The sequence below is a fragment of the Cornus florida genome, unplaced genomic scaffold, assembly GCF_030987335.1.
Source record: "Cornus florida cultivar Cherokee Brave unplaced genomic scaffold, ASM3098733v1 CherokeeBrave_3.0.0_Hap2_Chr07, whole genome shotgun sequence".
Classification (NCBI taxonomy): Eukaryota; Viridiplantae; Streptophyta; class Magnoliopsida; order Cornales; family Cornaceae; genus Cornus; species Cornus florida.
In genome coordinates this window covers 20,016,232-20,042,485 of record NW_026775577.1, presented here as the reverse complement: position 1 = coordinate 20,042,485, position 26,254 = coordinate 20,016,232, and the positions used below count along the sequence as shown (strand labels likewise).

The 26,254-nt window shown below is 38.8% G+C and overlaps 1 long non-coding RNA gene across 1 annotated transcript in view; it reads left to right on the top strand.

Annotated features, from left to right (window-relative positions):
* The first annotated feature begins 1,068 nt into the window (after nucleotides 1–1,068).
* Nucleotides 1,069–26,254, top strand: part of LOC132266721 (uncharacterized) — a 46,176-nt gene continuing 20,990 nt past the window's right edge. Inside the window, exons 1-12 of the long non-coding RNA XR_009468701.1 lie at nucleotides 1,069–7,547; nucleotides 9,248–9,306; nucleotides 9,487–9,523; nucleotides 9,844–9,888; nucleotides 10,118–10,220; nucleotides 10,818–10,922; nucleotides 12,859–12,974; nucleotides 13,155–13,427; nucleotides 13,517–13,633; nucleotides 13,782–13,845; nucleotides 14,239–14,354; nucleotides 14,459–14,769. This is a non-coding gene — a long non-coding RNA (uncharacterized LOC132266721). The remainder of the gene's footprint in view (nucleotides 7,548–9,247; nucleotides 9,307–9,486; nucleotides 9,524–9,843; nucleotides 9,889–10,117; nucleotides 10,221–10,817; nucleotides 10,923–12,858; nucleotides 12,975–13,154; nucleotides 13,428–13,516; nucleotides 13,634–13,781; nucleotides 13,846–14,238; nucleotides 14,355–14,458; nucleotides 14,770–26,254) is intronic.

Below are 26,254 nucleotides of genomic sequence, written 5' to 3'. Positions count from 1 at the left end.
TAAAAAGGTTATGTCATTTTTGCTTTTGTAAATAATTTTGTGCTTTCACCATCACCCATCTAACTAAGGGCATGTTTGGTTAAGTATTTTGTTTTTGGTGTTTTTATTTTTGTTTTTGACGAGTTCTGTATTATTGAATAAGGACAATGCTTGCCTACTCATCGATGAGTAGAAAATTTATAAACTGACCGTTTTCTTACATTTAAAATAATAAAAAATAAATAATTTGATAGCTATCCGGGTTAAACCCAAATGGATCCAAATCATATTCTAATTATCTCTCCTCTCCTTCTTTTTCATGCTTCTATTTTATTATTGGCAGGAATTTATGGCACCTTTAAGTAACCTTTCAAAAAATTCACAAGGCCAGAAAGGAAATGAAAATTGGTGACGTTGAATTCAAGAGTATTCATAACGATGTCGAATGTAATGTTTTGGAGCTGGATTTATTTACCGAAGCTGATTAAATAGGACCTTGCAATTGGTCATCATTTTCTGGAACATTGGTATTTGACAATGATTTGGTGTTATTTATTTATTTATTTATTTTATTAACTATACACTTAAATTCTCTATATTCTCTATAGGGTTTTGGCATTTAGTGATTTTGATCTCAAATAACATATAAGCACGAGATGCTTTTCTTTGTTTCAGGTTTATTTTTTTTTACACGATAGAAGCGTGAGAAGGAGGCGGAGGAGAGATAATTAAAATTTGATTCAGATTCATTTAGGATATGTATTAAATTATTATTATTTTTTAATATTTTAAATATAAAAATACTTGTTAGTTTAACATTGAGCCACATAGATGATGAGTATAAGTTTTCCGCTCACCGATGAGTAGACTAATATTGTCCATTAAATAATAAAAAAATGTATTTTGTAAAAATTATCTTATCATTTGATATTGTAAGGATACAATATTTTTTATTTATTTAAAAAGTTCTTAAATGATATTTTTAAACTAATCATTATACTTTAAAAACAAATAGTACTAACAAATATTTTTAATTATTCGTACTAAAGATGCTTTTTAATTACTAGTTGCAAAACAAAAGCTATTCACGCGAGTCCATTAACAGTGACTTTGTGTGAGTGACTGTGTGAGAGAGTTGTGGCCAATAAACTTGAGCAGCAGCGCGAGCTCCACGCGCGCGTTGAAGGAGAAGAAATGGGACGAGCTGGTGATCGGCGAGGGCCACAACGGGCCTCACCGCCACCGCCTACCTCGCTCCCTCTGGACTCTCCGTCGCCGTCCTCGACCGCCGCCCCCGAAGATCTCATCCCCGGTATTGCGAAAAGAGACATGGATTGAAGTTATTGAAACGGAGTCCTTCTATCATTCACGCCTTGTGTTGATGTCCGGTATCTTCTATTGGGTCCTGATAAAGAACTCAACCATTCAATGATTTCAAAATTATCCAAACGGGACGAGAGGTTCAATTCAACATGTATGTATCTTATGCATTCTAATTCTCTGCCCTTAGAGTAAAAAAAAAAAAAAAATCATTGTAGAAGCAACTACAAGCCTGGAGTCAGTGGATTGGAATTGAAATTGAACGAAAAATTAGTGTAAGATACGAATTCCATGCTATCAAATTGAGTATAGATGTCCTGAGAATCCTGCAAGTTTAATTATATTTCCTAGGAACCCAGAAGAAGTACCATTGAACACATCATCATCATCCTGGCCTTAAGCTCATATGAATGAGGTCAGCCGCATAATTTCTCTTTTTCTGAATATGTATGAACCATGTAATAAATGGTTTCCTTATGATAGGGCAGCTTTTAAGTATATGTTGATTGCATCTTTCTCAAAATGAGTTATGATAATGTATTTTATTTTGTTTTAATGTAATATAAACTATTTGCATTAGTTCTAGTCCATAATGTAGTTTTTCTTGCAAGGGAGAGCCAGAGACTTATATGACCAATTGTTGTATTTGCCGAATCAAGCAATGCATCTAACATAGAATATAGACAGAAGGAAACTCTAGAAGCTGGGATCAAGTGTGTTCAGAAAGTGCACTAATATTTTTGATTTGTTCCCGAGCTATTCAGGATATAATACCATAAGGAGACAAGTGAAGGTAGTTGCCGGTGATGTTTGTAGATAAAATTATCAAAAGCTGCAAATATTATGTGATGTGCTGATCAATTGTAATGATTTCCTGAATATGTAATTTAAGTTTCAAAGCCTACTTGAAGGATTATGAGAACATTAGGACAAATTAACCGAATGGAAAATAGCTGAAAAATCAGCATATGTAAAGCAATGGAATAGAGAAGAAGTTTTGTTTAAATGTTTTAGTTTTATTTCATAAGTGTAGAATTGATGACGTTTGAATATAAATATAATGAATAGTTTCACATCAGCTCCTGAATCTTGATTTTCTTATGAATTATGCTTACTACTCTATTTATTATTTATTTTATGCATTGTCTTTTAATGCCAAGATGAAAAATAAGTTACAGAAATCAGTTTTTTGGGCTCATTGTCTGAGGTGGGCTCTTTCCTTGGGGCAAAAAAGATATGGTGTAAGAGGTTTTTATTTTTATTTCTCCATATTCCAAACTTGGGTCCTTTTATCGTTAACATGTTAATTCTTTTGTTTCTTGTTGTTACTGCCAACCGGAAGCAGTGCACCATAAACTATGTACCTGCATTGATCAAGTCAATACAAATTCATTAACTTTAGTAATTTATGATTTTTTAGTGGTGATCTCATCCTTTCCTAACTTGTATCAGTTGATGTTTCAGGGACTCCTATTGTCCCCAGCATTGAAGGTTTTTTATAATTGGTTTGAGGTTATTACGTGATTTTAATGCTCTTGTTATTTATCATTTGACTTTATGGACTGTTGTGCACATATATCCATATATATATATATACACACACATATATTCCAGCATCACAATGGCAAAGAAGTGTCCATTTTTTTCCTCATTAGCTCAAGTTTACCTTTTTTCATCCAATCTTGTGTAATCTCATTCCAAATTTTATCTAAAAGTTGTTGGAAATGTTTAATTTGGAACATTTAATTTGATCTTTTAATGTTCCTTGGAAGGGTAAAAGAATTATTGGAAGGCATCATTTTACCTCTTGTTATTTCTGTGTTGCATCGCCTTGAATCTTATATTTCTGATCTTATGTTATATTTCAATGTAGGGAATTTTTACATGTCTAAAAGAGTTTCTTGTGTGTGTGTGTTCACTAAACTTGTGGGTTCAATTGATGAGTGTCCATTTTACCAATTTATTAATGTACTATCATTGATGTGAATAACTACAGGCTGATGTTCTGAAGGCACCACTTGCCATGAATTCCGTAATAGGGACCACGGTAGGATTCTTATTCATTCTGTTGAAATGCACTGGTTTTAGGGGTGTACATATTAGTGTGCATGGTATCAGGATCAAGTTGTGACTATAGTCTCATATGTTTATCCGGATGGATTTGAGTTGCTGAGGTGATCGCTAATGATCTCGTGGACTTTTTGTGGGACCAAGATTTAATGGTGACACATTGAACAGGAGAAATGAGCCATCCATTCAAGTATGGGCTGTCTGAATATTTTCTTAAAATACACTTGCTTTAGTTTGATCTCTGTGTCAGGAAAAATTCATACGACTGCTAGTTGTGGAATTTTGTTTTTCTCAGTTTGTTGTTTTATCCTTTTGTTTGGCAGAGAAGACAACTAGTTTTGGAGGAAAATTCTAGTGCAAAACTTTTTGAGATGATCTTATTTTTATGTTGGGGACTTTTGCAACGAGAATTTCAGTCTATTTTCCCTCTCTTTTTTAGTCCTTGCCTAGCAAAATGATATGCTATATTTAACATATCAATTTTGTACCTTTTCATTTCACCCAAATGATAATGGGATTGGTTCAAATAAAATTAGAAAAAAATGTAATTACCAATACACGATAAATGTGATGGTAATCACCTAGATCATGTATTATCCGCTGCTACTCTCTTAGGGGAGGTGTAGTTAGGGCTCAAGTCCCAATATTTTCTATATCATTTTTGAATGATCAAAATCCATTCGTGTGAAGTTAGATGGTATTTGATTTGAGGTCCAGTAGTCAAGCTTTGGACAATAAGGAAAGGGCGATCCATTTAGACTAGTTATTGGCCTTGTTATGATAGTTAGTTTGGGGCCTAAACCAATTGCATTCAACATTCTATATATTTTAAAACTAGTCCGTGTCATAAATAGTGCCTTAGTTTATATTGATGGTCTCAGACCCGGAAAAGGAGGAGGGTTACATAAGGTAGCTTGACAACTAGTTTAAACTCTTTGCACCAGTGTGAACATGAATCCTAAGAGTAGAATGGAAAAATAGGATTCATGTAACCAATCCTAAGTAATTGGGAAAAAGTTTTGTTTGTTGTTGTTGCTATAGTGAATTTTAAATGGAAAAATAGGATCCATGTAACCAATCCTTAAGTAATTGGGAAAAAGTTTTGTTTGTTGTTGTTGTTATAGTGAATTTTAAAACTTCATAATCTAAAAATTCTTCTCTCGTTACACTTTTATTTTAATATTTTAATATTTGAATTTTGTTTTTTGTTTTAATTTTTGTTATTATGGAAACGTGTATCCCCTAATACTCTCTTTTTCATGTATGCACACTAAGGAAAGATCAAAACTATGGTATTGTTCAATTCCTATGTGATATATGTCATTTGGACCTTCCAGTTGTTTGTTTTGTACATTGGGTGAGTATTAATGGGTATCAAGTAACACATTAGGCAGTACCTGAGCCCTTCTGTTTGAAATATACACTTGTACAAATTGGTTATATCTTCGTATGTGACCTGTCCATGCCAAAAAAAAAAAAAAAAAAAAAAAAAAAACCCCAATTAGTTAGGTATATTTGTGTAATCTACAAATTTGTACTCTTAAAGACTTTTTGAGAAGCTAAGCATTATAATTTAAATCTTATTCTTGCCACCATCTTCCACTTTTCACCTTTTTCCTATCTTATTCATAAGGCTGGGGTGGACATTCATAAACAAAAATGTTACTGTCTGAAGATTTAACTCTAAATATCTGTCACAGGGCTCATTAGACTTTGATTGAAGTTTGGCATTTCTACAAATTTACAGAAATAATAAGCCAGTTGTCCTCAATTGTGTGGTAGGGGAATGTCAATACTCCTGGGAGTGGATATATTATGCTACATCATGTGATGGGACAAACTGATGGTGATTGTGGGATATGGTCATATGTATCTTAGCTGCGGACTTGATGTTGAGTATTTTTGTTTTATAATGTACGTAACTGACTTAGCTGCCTGTTAAATGCTGGTATTTTGGGAGAATAAATTTGGATCTTTGGTGAAGTTTTGATATTTAATTGGCATGTGAACTTGTGTGCTATCACATATCTCAAACAAACAAGTGACATTATTCTCAATGTTTCCCTACAATTTTCCAAGGAGGGGCACATTGCTTTGGTTCTCGAATAACTCTCTCTGTATATATATATAGATAAAGATATATGTATACACCATATAAATATTGGAGTTTGCTTTGAGTTTTCTATTTGCAAATATTTATGATGACCTTTTTAAATTTCCTGGTTAAATTTGTACATTTCCCAATGTTTGCAACTCCATTCTGTGGTTCCTGGCGCAACGGATTATATTGTGAGTTATGTAATTTGCAAGGTCTCTTTAACAATCTCAACATTTAAGTCTTCACTTAGGATCCATGATATAGACTATGCTTTCATTGAGTCTGTATAGTTTGTGTTCATTTCTTATGTGATGCAAAATTAGTTATCACTTCTGCAAATGTACATTCGGCTTAAAACTGTATTAGTTTGAAATGTTGATCTGGATCGCTGTTAGCTATGGTTGAGAAGCATTTTCGAGTGTGTTCTATTACATTTTACACTTTTGCATAGACAACATGCATACTTGCGATGTGCTTGGTATCTTTGGCTATTAGTAATTCTGCTAGGGAAGCTGGAGCTCATATTGTAATCATTGCTGAGGGGTGCTTGGTTAGAAGGTACTCTTTTAAGCTTCATGATGCAAATTCATCTTTATTGTTCACATTTTGGCATATCATGTTGTGCATCAATTTTGAAATTTTAATTTCAACTGCAATAAATCAGAAAGAATGAAACTTGTTTGATAAAGCGGAAGGTTGGTAGTGGAGATTCTGACGGGTAAAAGTGGCAAGAAACCACACATTTTTTATTGTTTTGTTGTGATTAAAAGTTTAAAAACTTTTCTAATTGTAGAAATTCTGAAGCATGTTTGTTTTCATAATCGCATTCCTGGTTTGATTATGCAAGGGTGTCGTGGCTCAGTCAAATTTCCTTCTTATGGAGCTTGGGTACTGTGGTCATCTAACTTATCACTTCTGTGATAATAAAGCAATTTACAGCACATATTTGACCTTCAAATTGGTACTTCTTGCCCCTTGCTGAAAACCAATTTGTATAAATTTAAGCGAATGACCAGGTGATCTTGGGTACCAATAGCATTTGCTAAGTTCAGTCACTTCCTAGTCGAGCAAGCTAGAGCTTAGTGAATGTTCCTGGTAGAGCAATGTAGAGCTTAGTGAACATTCCTAGTAGAGCAAGCTAGAGCTTAGCGAATGTTGGGCTTTCTAATTAGAAAGTGCCGCCAGATTGAGCAATTTGGGCAAGAGGGCTTGACCGTCAAGAGTCTTCTTTTTTCTTTTTGGCCAAAAAATTTGGATTGACGTGAATGGAGGAACTGAACTAGCATACAATTTTGGGGGGTGAACTAATAATTATTTCTTCAGAGGGAGCATGGTAAGCTTTCCACTACAAGAAAAACTGCCTATAGAGCTACAGTCCCTTTTATTTCTCTCTCTCCTCCCCTGAAATGTGCACAGATCACTCTCTCTCTCATCACATGGTTCCAAATATCGTGTTTTTATTCTGACCACATTTCTCTCACTGTCGATCCTTCTTCAAACTGCTTGCGCACGATCCTTCTCTCTAATCTGATCAAGCGATTTGTTGACCTAACCTTCCAAAAAATTGATTTCACTTTGTCTCTCACTATCGATCCTACTCCCTCTCCTACACTCCTACATGAACACGGTCTCACTATCAATCCTTCTCTCTCCAACACGAACACGGTAGATCTGTGACGCCAAAAACCCTAGCTCGAAGTACAATCTTAGTAAGCATTCTCTGTAATTTAGCGTTTTTTTTTCATTGTTTCAGATAAAAACGTGAATTCTACGTATTCTGTGCTTCTTCACTAAACAAAAGCCCTAACTCGAACCAAAGGAAGTTTGGGGTTTTTGTTCTTCGTTTGATCGTTTCCTTCTTTCTTTCTTTCTTTTCTTTTTTTTTTTTTTCATTGTTTTCTTCATGTTGTATATTGAAATGTTTGCTCTGTGTGTGATTTTGTTCTCAATTTTGTTCATATTTGTGATTAGGTGAAGGGACTGCATAATGTGTTCGCTCTATTGGGAGATAGATCGGCCAGGGGCTCTGTGATTTTAGCTCATTTGAACCAGCAGGACTCTTGTTACCCGTCATCTCAATGTAAGACTCTCTCTCTCCGGGAAAGTTAGGGTATCGAGGTGGTTAGCATTGAGGAGTATTTGCATAGTGCATACGCATTCTGATATTTAGATTGTCATTTGTAGTCTCTATAGACTCTAGAATTTCATAGTAATTCAATGTTACCAAGCAAATTTTGAGAATTTTCTTTCCTTATTTGGGTTTGGGTTCCTTCATGCTTGCCAATCATTCCTCTTGGGATTACTGAGTGTTGTATCTTGATGATGATTATCAGCATGCTTTGATTGGCCAGCCCCAGTAGGAAGTATCTTTAGGTTTGTTATTTCACTATCTTTGATATTTGTATGTGTGTATATGTATGTGTGTGTGTGTGAATTTATGCATACCTCTATGGGCAATGTCTCCCTCCCACCAGGTCCCATATTCCCCACTTAAATATTATTAATTTGAAAAATCACATCCATTTTAGAGGAATGCAATAACTTATCAAATTTTTTTTAGAGGAATGCAATAATAAAATGTGGACTTCGAAGGTCTTCTGCTGCATTACAAGGTAATCACCATTGTAACTATAGTGTTTTATCACCTAAGTTAATCAATTGTGTATTTGTACAAAAAACAAAAACAAAAACAAAAAATTTAGTATGAAAGGTACATACAATGCACAAGTTCACAGCCCTGTTGTCTCCCAGAGTGGCAGAATAGAACACGGCGAGAAGGAAGGCATCATCTTAGTATCATTGTTGAATCTCAGTTTTGTTTATTATAGTAATTAATCAAGCAATGAAAATATAAAATATAGTAATGAGACAATTGAGATTTCTTACATGCTTACACGCTTGGCTGTGGACATGAGTAAAACAAAAAAGAAAGAATGGTGCTGGCATTTACTGGTTATGGGAAACATGGTATCAAGGCCACTTGTGCTGCTATTGCATTGCAAATTTTGTGGATAACATGGAGTAGTAATCACCACCCTAACATGAATTTAGATGCTTATGATCACAATTATACACAGATTATATCTTACTATTAGAATGATAAAATTTATGCATATAAGAGGAATTGCTAAATTTGGTCTATTAGTTGTTTATAGAAGAATCATGGTTGATTTCTCATAGGTCATCTAATTATATCTTACTATCAGAATGATAAGTAGATTGAACTCTTTCATTTATTACTTCTGAAGGCCAGATGTATGTGCAATATTCAGAGAACTATTCGTTCTCCTCTTAGTAGAACAAATGTGTATCATTGCCACATTTGGGTTGAATTAGCGCATGTCATCCTCATAGTGGTGTGCTTTGTCAACAACTTCTATGTTGGTCCTCAACACAGAAAAAACTCTGTAAGTGCTCTTCATCGCTTGAAGAATGGGGGTGAACCCTGCTTCAACTTACCTTCTTCCCAGTGAGTTGTGAACAAATGCAGTGTCAAATGTTATTATCTCACGAATTGTGCATTACAACAACTGCGAATCAAAATTTAGAAACTAATAATTGAAATTGCAGTGCTTTGTATATCATCTAATTCGGGTATTATCTAATTCAATTCAATTTGGAACGTGCTTATCTTTTTCTATGGTAATATGCTTTTTTTTTTTTCCAAGTCTGTTTGTTAAGTCTCTTCAACTTTCATGCATTTAACCAATTAAAAGCTACTAAATGTCATGCTTTTATATGCCATACTTTGTCCAACTGTAGTTTGCATTACTGTGGCAGGGGTGGGTTACCAGCTGACCTAAATTACGTCAAACACCCTATGTATCCAGGGCCACAGGGTATTTCACTGATTTTATTCTTTCCCTTTGAATTGATGTGATAATAAGCATATATCCCTGTTGCTTTTACTTTGTTCTCAAATTTTTTTAGAATGGCAAGGCTCGTTTCTTATATGGTTAACACATTTAACTGTTTTCTCTTTTCCTAATATCCTTGTAACTTCAAATTTGTTACCACAGATGCACCCCAGAGGCTATATCTAAGAATTCTTTGAATGTGAGTTCATACAAGCCTTTCCATGGGAAATGTACACTTCTGAATTCAGGCATTTCTGCATTCTACTATACCTTGAGTCTTGCATGTAGAAATTTGTGAATTAGCATATCTGATGACTAGCTTCCACATCTTTATGGCCCCATTTGGGGTTATGTCAAGACAATTAAGGCTTCTGCAATTGTTTCTTAGTTGCGTTGTGTTAATGAAATTTGATATATGTACTTTAATTGAATTGATTTTCCCTCTAAATCCCAACAGGGCACTGATTAGTACTTAAGGGGATTATTTATTTATTTATTTTATTTTTCTGAATGTTGCAGAGGAAGGGATGTGGTTCATCGTCAGATAAAGGACTTGATGCAAAGGTAAGACACTGCTCTGTTCTTATTTTGTTGTTTATGATGTCTTGCTATTTGTGCCCTTTTTCGCCCTATTGAGTTGGCTGCTCTGCCGATTCCCTGGTCTTGTAGTCGTAACATGGGTGGCAGAGAGTGGTGCTGCCGTTTTCTTGATCTTTTTTTAATTTCATTGTTTTCTTCATTTTGTATATTGAAAATGTTTGCTCCATGTGATTTTGTTTGCGATTGTGATCAGGTGAAGGGACTGCATAATGCGTTTGCTTGATTGGGAGATAGATCGGCCATGGGCTCTGTGATTCTAGCTCCATGGAACCAGGACTATTACCAGTCAGCTCAATGTAAGACTCTCTCTCTCATCATGGAAAGTTAGGGTTTCGAGTTGGTTAGTGGTGAGTAGTATTTGCATAGTGCATACACATACTGATATTAACAAAGAACATGTTTCATTTGGATTGAATGTCACCAAGTAGAATTGCTCGTCTGCTTTTGGAAGCAGCCAGTACAGTGATTTTTCAGAAGACACTATCAGAATCCCAACTTAAGAACATCTATGGATGATAGTTTATGGTATTCCATGATTCTTATCAAACATTGCTTTATTAATTTCTATTTTATATTTACTTCGTATCTTCAATTCCATTAGGATGATAGTTTATGGAATTCCATAATTTGAAGCTTGATGTTTTGCTTAAAAATCATATTCGGGTTCCTACTTTCAGACTCTGTTATGCTTGGCTATTTCCTGAATTGCCATGTAAACACGTTATTTAATATGTGGTTTATTGTTATATATGCCATTAAATCTGTTATTTTCTATGGGTGCATGTGCGTGCGCATTTATACGTGTATATACTGAAATATTTTGTGGTTGTAGTGTATGCATAATGATAAGAAAGACCAAGTAAAATGGGATGTTGTTTCTGAATTTATTGCAGAAAACGACTTTAATCAGAATTCTGAAGCGAGTCTTGAAGTGGGATGGTATGTTCTTGGCGAAGGTCAGCAGAATGTTGACCCCTATGATTTTTCTAAGTTGCATGGTGAGTCTTGCATCAATTTAGTAATTATCGTGAGAAGTTGCATGGTTTTGGAACAGGCTAAAATGGCTTGAATTATTATGTTGAATAAATGTATATACTGGAAGAAGGGTGTCTTTCCTATATTTTCTTGCAATTCATATTTTTTTTGCCTAAAAGTATAATTTATAGTTCCTTAAATTCTTAAGATCCCTTTGTTTCTCTCCTTTCTTGAATTCCATTGATGTTCGATTGTGATCCCTTTCTTTTGGAGTTTAGTGATTCTAGTCTAGAAACTATATAACTTGAGCATCACATCAGTTAGATACATCCTCAAAGCAGATTAGATATGCAAGGGTTGATTTCTCATACGTACACTTTTGAATTTTGAATTCTAGGTCATATAATCATTGTGATACAAGGGAAGATCTCTTAACCCAAAACATAGCCTGAATTGCTTTTTTATCTGTGATTGTGAATTTGATGAGGTTGATTATAACGGGTTTTGGTATTTTTCTTGTCCAAATTATGTCTGTGAGCTTGTTGTTATTAACAGTAGCTATTGGCGCTAAAGGAAGAGAGTCAGTCCAGAGTATAAATGTTGACTCATTCTTGGTGGCTCACCATTTTTTGGAGGATCCTAAGCATCTTAATTGATTTCAGTTTACTTTTGTCAGCCCAGTATAATACAAATTTAGAATTTAGATTCAACAACATAAAGTTGACCATAAATTAGTACTTGCATGAATGGGGGTGCTTAGAAGGAGCTCCAATGTTCTTGTTAAAGCCCATCAAACAGTCGGACGTGAAGGAATTGAGATGTCGATTGATGAAATACAGAAGCTAAAAGCATTCTGTCATTGAGGAAGGTAGGTGTAAATAAATTTTCTGCCTTGAAATTTTCTAACATGTTTTGGTAAATTACATGGAATAATGTGGAAGAACAGGTTTACAGATATCTTTCTGCTTAAAGATGGATTTTTTCACGAATTGGTTGTATTCAATTTTTTGGGTTTAAATCTATATCGATAGATTTTGTAGAGACCTGTTATGAATATGTTTTTGTATTAGTTGAGAACTCTTGCAGAAGTAGGTCACTAGCTTTAGCTTTCTTTAATCTGCCCAAAAAAACAAGAAAAAAAAAAAAAAAAACGTTTTTATAACAATGAAGCTGATAAATTATTTTCTAAGAAATTGGAAGCTAACTCTTGTAGAAGTAGGTCATTAACTTTAGCTTTTTTTAATCTGCCAAAAAAAAAAAAAAATGTTTTATAACAATGAAGCTGATAAAATATTTTATAAGAAATTGGAAGCTACAATTTAGACGTGTAACGCTGAGATTTAGCGGCGGTCTATAACCCAAATACCTATTGTGTCGAGGCCTTAGGTGGCTATTATACTGACCACCGCTATGCTGCTGCAATAGGCTATAGCAGCGGTTTTGACTGACTCTAAAGCCTGTATTTGTTGTAGTGTTCGTTCAGGTTTCAGCTAAAACGTTATACCCAGCCACTAGTGGGACTTTGTTGCCGGTGATAAAGTAATCAACAGTAGTTTTTGGATTGTCCTAAAAGATTAGAAATCACAATGTAAATGGAGGGACTGAACTAGCATACAATTTTGGGGGTTGAGCTGATAATAATTTCTTCAGAGGGAGCATTGTAAGCTTTCGTTCAGGTTTCAGCTAAAATGTTATACTTAGCCACCCATGGGACATTGTTGCTGGTAATAAGGTGATCAACAGTAGTTTTTCAGAAGGGTATTATGTCATGAACGGTAGTTTTATTTCATGCCCACTGTGAGTTGTACTTATCTGGTAATCATTGCCTACTGAAACCCAGACAAAAGTTGGGAATGTTTGGTGGACTTCTTTCCTATTATTCTTTGTTCTTAGATTAGTTCCTGAATTGGAGTTTACTTGGATTTATCATAGTTTTTGTGAATTTATTTACTGGAGCAGGGAACTACTAAAATGAACTTAGCTGTTGATGCATTGCCTCCATTTCGGTGTTGCAAATTGAGACATCCTGATGTTGGTCCTCAACTTGTTGGTACAATTCACATTGGCTCGGAGAGGTATGTTTTTGGTTCCCGCCTTTATGGCTGTTGGTTTTAGAGTTCATTTATTCTACTGGTGCACTTTTGCCTGTAAGCATTAACAAGCCATTATATTTTGTAATTTTTGCTGATAATAGCGACATTTTCTTTTCATTATATTTTTCAATTTTTCCGTGCTCACTTTGAATATATACGCAGGACGTGGTATGAAAGGCAAGCTTAATAATCTTCAATTTCGGAAGAACTGAATCCGCCCTGATCTCTTAGAGTCAGCCTTTGATGGCTCTTGTATGCTTTTTGCAATATCAATTAGATCTAAAATATAATGGGTTCTCTATAATTTTATGCAATTTTTTTCTTTCTTGATTTCTTTACAGCCTCTACCCATCTGTATAGCAGATAGTTGAACAGTGCGGCAAATTTCACTTGCTGGACAGATGGCTGGCAAAGTTATTTCCTTGGAAGCACAAAGTACGCTGTAGAGTTTATTGGTTATTTATTTATTTATTATTCTAATTTACTTTATCATTCTATTAATCTTTTGTTGTATTCTCAATCAGGTTCTAATCTTCTGGCGTAGACTAAGTTTAGATATACTTGATTACGACTTCAGTGAAAAGGGATTTGAGGTTTGTAGAATTGGTGGTAGTGTGAAATTGTCTGAAAGAAAAAGACAGGTAAGGACTACCTCTTAACATTGATATTGCTCCAACTTCCAAGTCATTTTTATAAATTAATTTAAAAATTTTGTAGTTTTGGTTTACAGAAACTTCTTGTTTTCTAAGTGCAAGTGTTTTTTTTTTTTTTTTTTTTTTTCCTGCACAGTTTACAAAATTTGCCAGAATATATGCTCTTCAGTTTGGTAAGCCCCACTGGGCTGATCATTGAGGTGACGCTGTTTATCTTATTTTTTCTGCAATCACTACACTGATTATCTTTGCAATTTTATTACTTGTTTATCCAGATAGGTTATGATACACTCTGTATACAGGATGTTATATGTGTTTGTGCGCGCGTGTATGTCTGAGTGCGTGCGCCCGTGTTCTTTTTTTCTTGTCATAGTCACACACAATGTAATTTTGACGTGTCCAATATAAACTTACAAGCCTGCACCCATGCCATGAATATGTTTAGTCTCATTGTTGCTGCCTCTTGTCCTTTTCTTTAGAATAAATTTCTCTCCATACATTTGTCTATAGTGCTTGTTTTGGTCGCAAAACTGCCCTCATTTCAGTGAACCATCTTCTATTTTAGTGATAACCTGTTATTTTTGGTCAAACAGATCAAGGAGTTCAATGACTAGAACAGTAACTACGGAATCTCGTCGGCACTAGGGCTGGTGGGCTGGGTAACAATCTTACTGCAGCTGATACCTGCATTTTATACTATAGTGATCGGGTACTTTCCTCAAACCATGGTTTTCTCTAATTCTTGAGCTTGTTTTGGTCTTTTTGGCCTTTTCATTTGATGCACTTGACATTTTTGGTTTATCATATATTCAGTTGCATCCCAAAATCCCCGAATGGATTTACATGCTATGGATTGATGTCACAGAATAGGTCAAACAAAGCTCGTTCATGTTTACAGGCTGGCAACAACTCAAATCTGTAGAGGTCCTTTATGATTGGCTTTGTTCTTTTGTTTTATGTAATGCAATTTGCTATTCTACTTGTAATGGGAAGAAGCTGTATAACGCTATCAGGGTCGAATTCTGAAAAGAGCTTGCAGTTAGTTAAGGCTTGAGCATGTCGTGATTGGGAAAGGGCAGTTTCAGCAAGAAAGAACCACATCCAACAGTACAGATATTACGGAGGTTTGTGATATCTATTTTGATATCTTCAACCATGTGATGTGTACTGTTCTGTTGGCTCAATAGTCCTCGAATGACATGCTGTGTTCTCTGTTGGACAATGTGTTTATTAGAGAGCCAGATTGATTTATGCTTTTTCTTAATGATGCATGGTATTACTTGTTTCTGCATTTCTAAGACTTTGGTATATAATGTATATTTTCTATTTTCTACAACAGACAAATGAACACTTGTTGACACGATTCAGTTGTCCTACTCCCAAGTTATTTCGAAAATTTCCAAGTCATTCAAAATTTTAAATTTTTTTTCTGCTATATTATTAAATCTTCTCTCAGTGTTTTCAAATTTCTCTTGGACTGTTTATGATTTCTAAAGCTTAATATGTAGACTGGCTACTTATCAAAAAAAATATGTAGACTGGCTAGGGTTGTGGCTTGGCTCAGGGTTCTTACAATTTTGTGGGGTCAACACGAAATTGGTAGGCATTGGTCCAGGTTGACTCGACCTTGTTGTAAGGGGGCTAATTCCAGATCAATGCATGCTAGTCTAAATGTCTGATGTCTGCCTTTTTGACAGAAAAAAATCTTCAGCTGCAGTAACGCTGAGCTATGTGCATATTATTTTGGTTGTCCGTATATTTCAACACACACACACACACACATGTACATGCATGTTTTAACTCTCATTAAATACTTTATGTTTCGTTACTCCTTTTTTATGCCAAAGATTTTGCTATTGTTTCCATATTTGTAAACCATGATTTTAGTTTTATTAGACTACAATCAATAGTATGCAAGGATGTCCATGTTATATCACTTGAGCTTTCTGTTTCTTTGCAATGCTCCACGTGGTTTTTTGAGTGATCAATTGTTTTAATAACAAAGTTAAATGATTTTCTTGACAATATTAGACTCTATCTCCCTCCAAACTTTTTCATTAATGAAGTTGTGTTATTACCGGAGGACCTTTTGGCACTGCTCTTGAGATGAAGAAGATCCTGAAGACGGGATGATACAAACGGAAATCTCTGATGAAGATTTGGAAAGGGTTTTGGACCGCAGTGATCTGCTTCGTGTTACGCCAAATGAAGAGGGAGAATCAGATTCTGCTGTTAGTTTGTTTTCCCTTAAAGGGCCTGGTTGGGATGGTGATGCCAATTGCGTGGAGGCATGCTCTCCAATCTCAACAACTGAGAGACTGGTTAGTTTATGTGGGATTTAGTTAGGTGTCAGGCAGGATTTTAGGGAGTAGTGTATGCCATTGATCTGCGTTGTTTTGGATCTGACATGTTTTTGGATGCTAGAATTTGCAAACAGACTTTACTCTCAATTCTCTCGAAAGGAAGCTGATAATTTCAAATACCTTCACATTACTAACTTATTTTTTATTTTTATTTTTTGAGGAAGGATGGTTTACAGAATAATATATGGGCATATACCCTTTATTAAAGAGAGACAAAGAGAATCGAAAATTGTAGTGTAATGATATTTCTTCCACTTCTAAAAGTAAGAGTTCAAAAGTTTAACTTCCCCGTGTGCTAGTTCTTTGCCAAAGAAAAATGAAATAAAATATTAGAACTTAATTGTGTCGGTCCGTATGGTGAGAGGTGTTCTTATATTCGGTGAGATTCTAGACTTGGATGGGCTATGCTAAATTTATATAGAATTTTTAGAATTTATATTGAATTTTTGGAGATATTTTTAATGATTCTTTATATATATATATATATATTATGTGGTATAGTTTTTGGAATATTCTTGGAGAGGGTAAGAAACTTGTGAAGGATTTAATGTGGGTCACTGGCTTGGGATGATCACTACCTTAAGGTTATATATATATATTTATGGTCTTTAGATGATTTTTCATTGATTTGAGTTTCAATTTCTAAGATGAGAAAGGTAGTGTTGACATGTATAATCTCCTAAAATTCTTGTTAATGTGAATATACTATTGAGGTCGAATAAAGAAAAACTATATATAGAGAGTTAAACTTACCATGGGTATTATGTGAATCATTAAAATTTTCTCTAACAATGTAAACCTTTTCATGTGAGCCCTGTTATTGCTTATGTACTTAATGATGGGATAATAATAGACTTTTTACTTTGTGACTTAGAACTAAACCACTGTACCTTCTTTAACTTTAAACAAAACATATGCTACTATTTTTGTTTGCGAGTGATCTAAACAATAGCTTGGTTCCATTTTTTTTTATTTTTTTTGTGACTGAGCTAAACAAAACCTCTCATTTCTTTGGTACAAGTAACGAGTCTAAAAAAGGAAAACTTGGTATCATCTATCCATTATTTTCACTTCCTCTCGTTCCTCTCCAAAGCCCCTTATCATAGTCAAGACTCAGCAAATGTCATTAAAGAGGTGAAGAGAATCTAATCCGTGCCTCTTGTGATCGGCCAGTTCTTGGAGATGGTTGATCTGATCTACGGCATTGTAGGGTTGACCATTGGCGGATTCTGAGTCGGCCCTTTAAGAGGAAACAGATTAACACCGGCGTTTGGTTCTCCCTTTTTGTTTAGCGTAGCAGCAAGCAGATCACTGCGGTCCAAACCCTTTTAAAATCTTCATCAGAAATTTCCGTTTGTATCATCTTGTCTTCAGGATCTTTTTCATCTCGGAGCAGTGCCAGAAAGTCCTCCTGAAATAACACAGCTCCATTAATGGAAAAGTTTTAAAGGAGACACAACTGCATTACATGCTAATATTGCCAAGAAAATCATTTAACTTCGTTATTGAAACAATTGATATAACATCGACATCCTTCCATACTATTGATTATAATCCAATAAATCTAAAATCATGGTTTTCAAATATGGAAATAATAGCATAATCTCTTTGGCATAAAAAGGAGTAATGAAACTTGAAGTATTAAATGAGAGTTAAAACATGCATGCGTGTATGTTGAAATATGTGGACAACCAAAAAATTATGCACATAGCTCAGCATTACTGCAACTGAAGATTTTTTTCTGTCAAAAATGCAGACATCAGACATTCAGACTTACATGCATTGATCTCGAATTGGCCCCTTACGACAAGGTCGGGTCAACCCGGACCAATGCCTACCAATTTCTACTGTATTTATTTTCCAATGGAAATGTCAAGTGCTTTCTCGCATTGTTAAAAGCATCCTCATAAGAAATAACAATAATGGGGAATTTGGGCAGAGAGGGAGCAAACCTTTAAATAAAATGTACAGAATGAATAAATATTAATCATTGAAGATACAAGAAATTCCTTCCCTCTTTCTCTCTCTAGAATTCTTGTATTTCAACCAAAAAATATCTCCCCCTTCTTTCCATTACTTTTCCTATTTATAGATATTTACAAATGTTGATGGACTGCTGGATCTAGGCCCGTTCCTCCATAAGTCCTGGTCATCTTTGATGGGCTTATTCGCGTTCGGCCCATATGGCAGTGTCTTTCTATGGGCCTGACCCATCTGTACGGACCGGATGTCGCGTTTGCAAGTCATATCCGGCCCATGTCATCTCGGGCCTCCTCAACTGCCCCCATAATTACCCCTTGTTTAATAAGGGGGTAATTATTGAAGGCGTCTCATCATGACGTTGACGGCTCGAGAAACCCACATGGGGGAACGGACGGTCAGATCCAGAATCAATGTTCCGGGGCTCGATGAATTTCTCGCCTTCCTGACGCTTCGGCCCTCGGGTCCCCCTCGCCTTTATAAGGCTCTAGAATACCACTTCATGCCTTTTTACCGTCTTCATCACCAGTCAAATCTCTCTCTTTTTAGAACAGTGCTAAGCTTTTTCCGGTGAAATCCTTCAAGAGTCATTCTTCCAGCGGTCTTGCAGTGCTCTTTGTTGCTTTCTACCTCAGAGGTTAGTTTTGTTCCTTTTTACTTTCGGCAGGCTTCTTTTTACCCTTTTAGATCCTTCAATCACTTCCACCATTGTTGTAGATCTAGATGTTCTTCGTATGAGACTTAGACTTCCTGACAACATCCAAGTTAGGGTTTGCCCTAAGGATGTTAATATTATGACCGGTGCCGGCCTCCTTCCCGGCGAAGTTTTATTTTCAAACCTTCAACTAAATGTCGTTAGGTTCCCTCTGCATCCCTTCTTTAATTATGTCTTCAATAGACTGGGGATATCCCCCCTGCAGGTAAACCCCAATTTCTTTAGAATCATATCCGTTATGCTATTGTTGATTCGTGACAGAAGCCTGGACCTTGACCTCATAGATCTTCTTCTGTGTTATAAGGTCAGTAAGATCCGAACTAACGAGCCCTTCTACCACCTCTACCCGATCGACAAGATGTCCATATGTACGGACACAATCAAATCTGAAAAGGGTTGGAGGGATAACATCTTGGGCATTAGTGGGGCTTGGTCTTCGCCGGCTATAGAGGATTACCCAATCCCGAGCGCCTTTGGCGTCTGTTCTGTTTCCTCATATAAGAAATTCAAATCTCACAAAAACGATTGTCCCTGCGAAACATGTGTTCCTCGCTTTTGTACTTTCTTATGCCGCTCCTTAGGAATACCTTGTGATGACTTGAGCTACAGTGTTTGCAGGGATAGGAGTAATTACTTGAAGAAATACGTTCTGAACGATATTCCTTCCTGCTCAGACCTCCTCACTTCAGACAACCTTCTAGCGCTCTCATCCCTCGGCTATACCATGAGCAGGCTTCAGATTCCATCCTTTGGCAGGAAGAAAAATACTCCCCCAGCCACTTCTGCTGCTGGGGCAACCTCCTCTCCTGCATCAGCCTCTTCCTCAGCCACCATCTCTGACACCATCCCGAGCACGGTGGCTATTGATTCTGTTGTCAGCACCCCTGCTACCAACCCGAGCGCATCTCCACAAATCACTACAGCCCCTGCTGCCGCTGGGGGCGCTCGGGACAAAGAACCAGGCAAAAGGCCTCATCCTGACAGTGGAGTCGACCCTGAGGAGGAACCTCTTATAAGAAGGACCCAGGTCTCTGGGCCGGGTGCTCTCTTGCACCGCCCAGTCAGAGCTCTTGCCCCCTCCGGGCCTGTTGCAGCTGGTGCCTCTGCTTCTGCTTCAGCTTCCCCTTCTCTTCCCACTTTACCACCATGGGCTCCTCGGTACACCCGAATGGATGGGACGTTCGTGAAGCCGAACGAGACCATGCTAAAGGATGGCCAGACGGCCATGGCGTATTATAGGATCATGTGGACTCCGAAAGACCTTGAGGCGGCGAAAGGTCTATCCCAGAAGGATGTGTTCAGCCGCTTTCCCCAATCTGCCATGGAGGTGACTTTTATTTTCCAACTCATGAATCCTCTCATATTATTTGGTCTTGCCTTCGTCCGACCAGACTATCTGTTTAACCATTATTAATGTATATCTATGCAGACTTTGTTCGGAATGATGGCTATGCAGAAGCAGGTTGAAATGGGGAACGCTAGGGCTCGTAAGTTTTCTGATAGCCTGGAGGTGGCCAATAAGGAAAACAACCTTCTCGCCAGCAAGAATACCGAGGTATTGGCTCGGTTTGAAAAAACCGAACAAGAAAGAGATGTCTTGAAGAAAGAAAACGACTCTCTTCAGGATGAGAAGGATGCCCTCCAGCTTGAAAAGAGTGTCTGGCAGACTGAGCGTGATTCAATCAGAGACGAAAAGGCAGAGCTCCAGCGCCTTCTGGCTGATGAACAGTCTGCTCGGATGGCTTTTGAGAAGAGAGCTCTGGACGAGCGTAATGCTCTGATTGATACCATCAGCAGAGTGAACGGTGGGATGCTGGCTCTTCATGCTCGGTTCTCAAGGGTTGGCGCTCTTAGATATGCTCAAGGATTCCGAGAAGGTTTCTCCGACCGAGTTCCGGATGAGGGACAGACCAGCTCAACTCCAGATGAGGTCGATAAGGATTTAGGGATTGACCCTCTGGGGATCTATGTTGACCCAGAACCCACCGAAGCGGAGCACATATTTGATGAGTGCCAGGACATTGCTTCCTCTAGGATCACTACAGCTCCTCCTACCGCTCTGCCTTTAACCGCTCCTCAATCGTCAACTGTGGTACCTCCCATAGCCACTGCTGACGTTGGCCCCCAGCCGAATGACTCTGTTATTCATCTTGATTCCCCACCTCGTGAGGGTGAGATGGCTGATGGGACCGAGGAGGCGGGTCGGCACAACCAGGAGGCTGTCGGTACTGAGGCAGCTAGCTAGGACTCCTCCGGACTCTTCGATTCCATACTTTTTTGTAACAATGTGACTTGAATATTTCATTTTTTGTAAACCCAATGCTTATTATGAATGAGATGACATAACTCTTTTTCTCTTTTTCCTTTGTGTTGCGCTCTGTTCAAACCCATTTTCAATATATATATACCTTTTCTCTCTTTTTTTTATATTAACTTTGTCGTGTGCTTGTTTATGGCAAGTGCTTGGCGTTCGGCTTGCGGTGCCAGCTGCCACTTATCGTGCTCAAGTGCCTGGCGCTCGGCTAGAATGCCACTTGCCACTTGGCTTTTCATTTTTTAGCAAGTGTCTGGCGTTCGGCTTATGGTGCCAGCTGCCACTTATCTTGCTTAAGTGCCTGGCGCTCGGCTAGAATGCCACTTGCCACTTGGCTTTTCATTTTTTAGCAAGTGTCTGGCGTTCGGTTTATGGTGCCAGCTGCCACTTATCTTGCTTAAGTGCCTGGCGCTCGGCTAGAATGCCACTTGCCACTTGGCTTTTCATTTTTTAGCAAGTGTCTGGCGTTCGGCTTATGGTGCCAGCTGCCACTTATCTTGCTTAAGTGCCTGGCGCTCGGCTAGAATGCCACTTGCCACTTGGCTTTTCATTTTTTAGCAAGTGCCTGGCGTTCGGCTTATGGTGCCAGCTGCCACTTATCTTGCTTAAGTACCTGACGCTCGGCTAGAATGCCACTTGCCACTTGGCTTTTCATTTTTTAGCAAGTGTCTGGCGTTCGGCTTATGGTGCCAGCTGCCACTTATCTTGCTTAAGTGCCTGGCGCTCGGCTAGAATGCCACTTGCCACTTGGCTTTTCATTTTTTAGCAAGTGTCTGGCGTTCGGCTTATGGTGCCAGCTGCCACTTATCTTACTTAAGTGCCTGGCGCTCGGCTAGAATGCCATTTGCCACTTGGCTTTTCATTTTTTAGCAAGTGTCTGGCGTTCGGCTTATGGTGCCAGCTGCCACTTATCTTGCTTAAGTGCCTGGCGCTCGGCTAGAATGCCACTTGCCACTTGGCTTTTCAATTTTATTTTTTATTTTTAGCAACCCATTGAAGAGGAAAGTTATTTTTATAAATTTCAGGAATTTGCACATTCATACGTACTTGATTGACAACAAACAACACCCAATAAAGCCGAAACTTAGCTTTTATTGGTAGTACCTCTTCAGAGACGTGGCATTCCAGGGCTTGCTGACCAACCTTCCCGCCATGGTTTCTAACGTATATGCTCCCTTGCCTATGACTTCTGTAATTCTGTATGGGCCTTCCCAGGGTGGCATCATTTTTTTGACTATCCCCACCTTTCTTTTCAGAACCAGATCGCCAGGGGCAAAATCTCTGTGTTTCATTCTTTTGTTGTGACTATTCGCCAATACTTGCTGGTATGATGCTAACCTTATTGCTGCAGCGTCCCTCCTTTCGTCTATCATATCGAGGTTCAATCTTAACATCTTGTCGTTCTGATCTCGACTCCATGCTAAGCTTCTGATAGTTGGGACCAAGTGCTCAACCGGTATAACCGCCTCGGTACCATATGCCAATGCAAACGGGCTCTCCCCAGTCGGCCGCCTTGGGGTGGTTCTGTAAGCCCATAGGACGTTCGGGAGCTCATCCAACCACTTCCCTTTATGGTCCTCCAGCTTCTTCTTAGTGCAGGCGAAAATTGTTCTGTTTGTAATTTCTGCTTGTCCATTGGCCTGAGGATGACTTACTGCAGCCAACTTCTGATTAATTCCATACTCCTCCAGCAGCTCTCTTACTTGCTTGCTGTCGAGGTTCGTGCCATTATCCATGACTATTGACCTTGGAACGCCGAAACGGCAGATAATATTGTTCCAAATAAATCGTCTCACATGAGTCTGAGTCACGCTAGGATATGGTTCTGTTTCCACCCACTTAGTGAAGTAATCCGTGGCAAGTAACACATACTTGTTCTGAGCTCTTGCCGTTGGCAGAGGACCGACCACATCCATCCCCCATTGCGCGAAAGGCCACGGCGAGGCCATTACGTGCAATTCCTCAGGTGGTTGGTGGATCAATGGTCCATATCGTTGGCATTTATCGCACCTTCGAGAGAACTCCTCCGCATCTCTTGACATGTTCGGCCAGAAATACCCTTGTGTCATTGCTTTATGCGCTAACGACCTTCCCCCAGAATGATTGCCACACACACCTTCATGAATAGCTCGCAATACCTGCTGTGACTCTGCGGGGGTGACACACTTCAAGTATGGGCCAGAGTAGGATCTTCTGTACAGCTGGTTATGCACGATGGCGTATTTTGCAGCATTCTTTTTGAGTTTCCTAGCTTTATCCCTTTGCATAGGCAAAACGCCATCTCGAATATAAGTAATGATGGGGTCAATCCAACTCGGTTCATACGGTATGACGTTGACTTGCCAAGGGTCGGAGTCCAAAGGTTCTTCGAAAATAGATGGCTGGGTCAATATTCCTATTGGAATCACCCTCGCCAATGTTTCACCAGAACTCGAAGCACTACATGCTAACCGGTCCGCATCTGCGTTCTGTTCCTTCGGTAACTGTATGAATTCAATCTTTGCAAAGTCTTTGGCTTTATGCAGAATGGCAGAATGATATGCCCCCATCGTGTCATCCTTGGTCGCGTACTCACCATTTACCTGCCGAACAATCAACTATGAGTCACTATAAACAGTCAAACTTCTGACCTGTAGCTCTTTGGCCAACTTTAACCCATTCAGCAACGCCTCGTATTCCGCTTCGTTATTGGTGGCTCGGAACTCCAGTCTGAGTGCTTGACTCAAAGAAGTACCCTCTGGGGTTTGCAGTTTAACCCCAATTCCGGCCCCCATCTGGTTAGAGGAGCCATCCACATAAAGTTTCCAAGAGCCGTACCTAAGGTCTTCTTTCGTATCTTCAGAGTCACATTCTAGCAGGAAATCGGCTACCGCTTGTCCTTTGACAGCTGTTCTCGGCTCATATGTTATGTCAAATGAACTTAACTCTATGGCCCACTTTGTCATTCTGCCCAAGAGTTCTGGCTTGTGCATAAGCACTCTGATTGGAAAAGTTGTTAGAACAGCTATAGGGTGGGATTCGAAATAATGCCTCAACTTTCTTTTTGCGTTTACAAGTGCAAGTATCACCCGTTCGGCCTTCGAGTATTTTCGTTCTGCCTCGGTCATTGTTTTACTGACATAAAATACCGGGTGTTGCACGCCTTCCTTGCAACGAATTAGAACGGCACTTGTCGCAACACTAGATACTCCAAGATACAAAAATAACTTTTCTTCTGGATCCGGGGCTGACAGGACTGGTGGATTCTGCATATATTCCTTCAAATGGGTCAATGCTTGTCGTTGCTCATCTCCCCAGACCTGTCTTCCATGACTCCGAATCGTGTCAAAGAACGGTTTGCAGCGGTCTGACAATTTTGAAATGAATCGACTTAATGCAGCTATTCGTCCTGTGAGGGCTTGCACCTCTCTGATCGTCTTTGGCTCGGCATTCTTAATCAAAGCCTCTGCTTGAGCGGGGCTAACTTCGATGCCTTTGCGGTTGACCACGTGTCCCAAGAACTGACCGGAACTCATACCAAACGAGCACTTGGTTGGATTGAGCCTCATCCCATATCGCCTCAGCACATCAAATATATCTTGCAGATGTTTTAGATGATCATTCTTCTTCCTACTTTTTACCACCATATCATCAATATAGGCTTCCACAATCTTTCCTATTTGATCCTTGAAAATTTTGCTAACAAGTCTTTGATAAGTTGCTCCCGCGTTCTTTAGTCCGAAAGGCATAACTTTGTAGCAGTATGTCCCTCGCTCGGTTACAAAAGAAGTTTTTTCTTCATCTGCCGGGTCCATAGGGATCTGATTATAACCTGAATAAGCATCCAGAAAGGTTAAGCGTTCATACCCGGTGGTAGCATCCACCATTTGATCAATCTTTGGCAGCGGGAAGCTATCCTTCGGACAGGCTTTGTTCAAATTGGTGAAATCAATGCATACTCGCCATTTCCCATTCTTCTTCTGCACGACAACGACGTTGGACAACCAATCAGGGTAGTGCACTTCTCTGATAAATCCCGCATCAAGCAGCCTATCAACTTCCTCGGCTATGATTTGGTTGCGTTTTGGAGCAAATCTTCGTTGCTTTTGTTTTACTGGTTTGAAATTGGGATTGACATTCAAGGAATGACAGGATACGGAGGGATTAATTCCAGGCATGTCTAGGTGACTCCATGCAAATACATCGGCATTGTGAGACAAGAAGTCAGCTAGCTCTTGCCGCTCTTCCCTGGTCAGTCTTATTCCTACTCTGGTAGTTCGTTCTGGCCTGGACTGATCGATCTGCACATCCAGAAGGGGCTCTTCGGTCAAGTCAACTGACTCCTCCACCCTGTTCTGCTTGGGCGGAGGTTCCTGTAATTGCTATCTGGGGCTTGCCGGTCGGACGGGCGCCTTCCCTTTCCCAGCATACTTTAGTGTGACGGAATAACACTATTTGGCTGCAACCTGATCCCCACGAATGTCTATCACCTTATTTCCATCGGGTCCGAGGCACCTCATGACCTGATGCAAAGTTGAGGGTACTCCTTGGACTCTGTGAATCCATCCTCTTCCCATAAGGAGATTGTACGAGGGGTGAATCTCTACAACCACAAAAGTTTCCATAAGAACTCATTCTGCAGCTTGAACTTCTACTTCCACCATTCCGACGGGCTCCACCCTCTTGCCATCGAATCCTAACAGGGGATTCCCAGTGGGCTTGAGCCTCTCTGGTTTAATCTCGAGCCGATCAAATGTGTCCCTCGGCATGACATTCGCATTGCTCCCGGGATAGATCAGAACTCTGCGCACTAGGCAGTCCGCCACTGTCAAATTGACTACCAACGGGTCTTCATGGGGGATTTGAACACACTACAGGTCCGTCCTGTCGAACTTTATCTGTATCGATGTGATCTGCTGGTGTAGAGTATTCACACTGCTAACCCTTTTCTTCATCTGCGCCTGCCGTAGGCGCGCTCGGAGCAGCTCATCTGAATCTTCGCTGGGCTCGGGTCGACCGTGGATAGCATTGATTATACGAACTGGTTGTGAATTGTGGGAGCTTTGTTTATGGCTCCTTTTTACTTGTTCCATCGGTCGATTCTACTCTGTCGCCGAGCCTTGAACATAACTCGCGAACTCCCCTCTAGCTATCAACATCTCCACTTGCCTTCTCAAATTCCTGCATTTATTAGTCTGATGACCGAAATCGGAATGGAAAGCACAATGTTTAGTCTGATCCCTCTGTTCGAGGGGTTG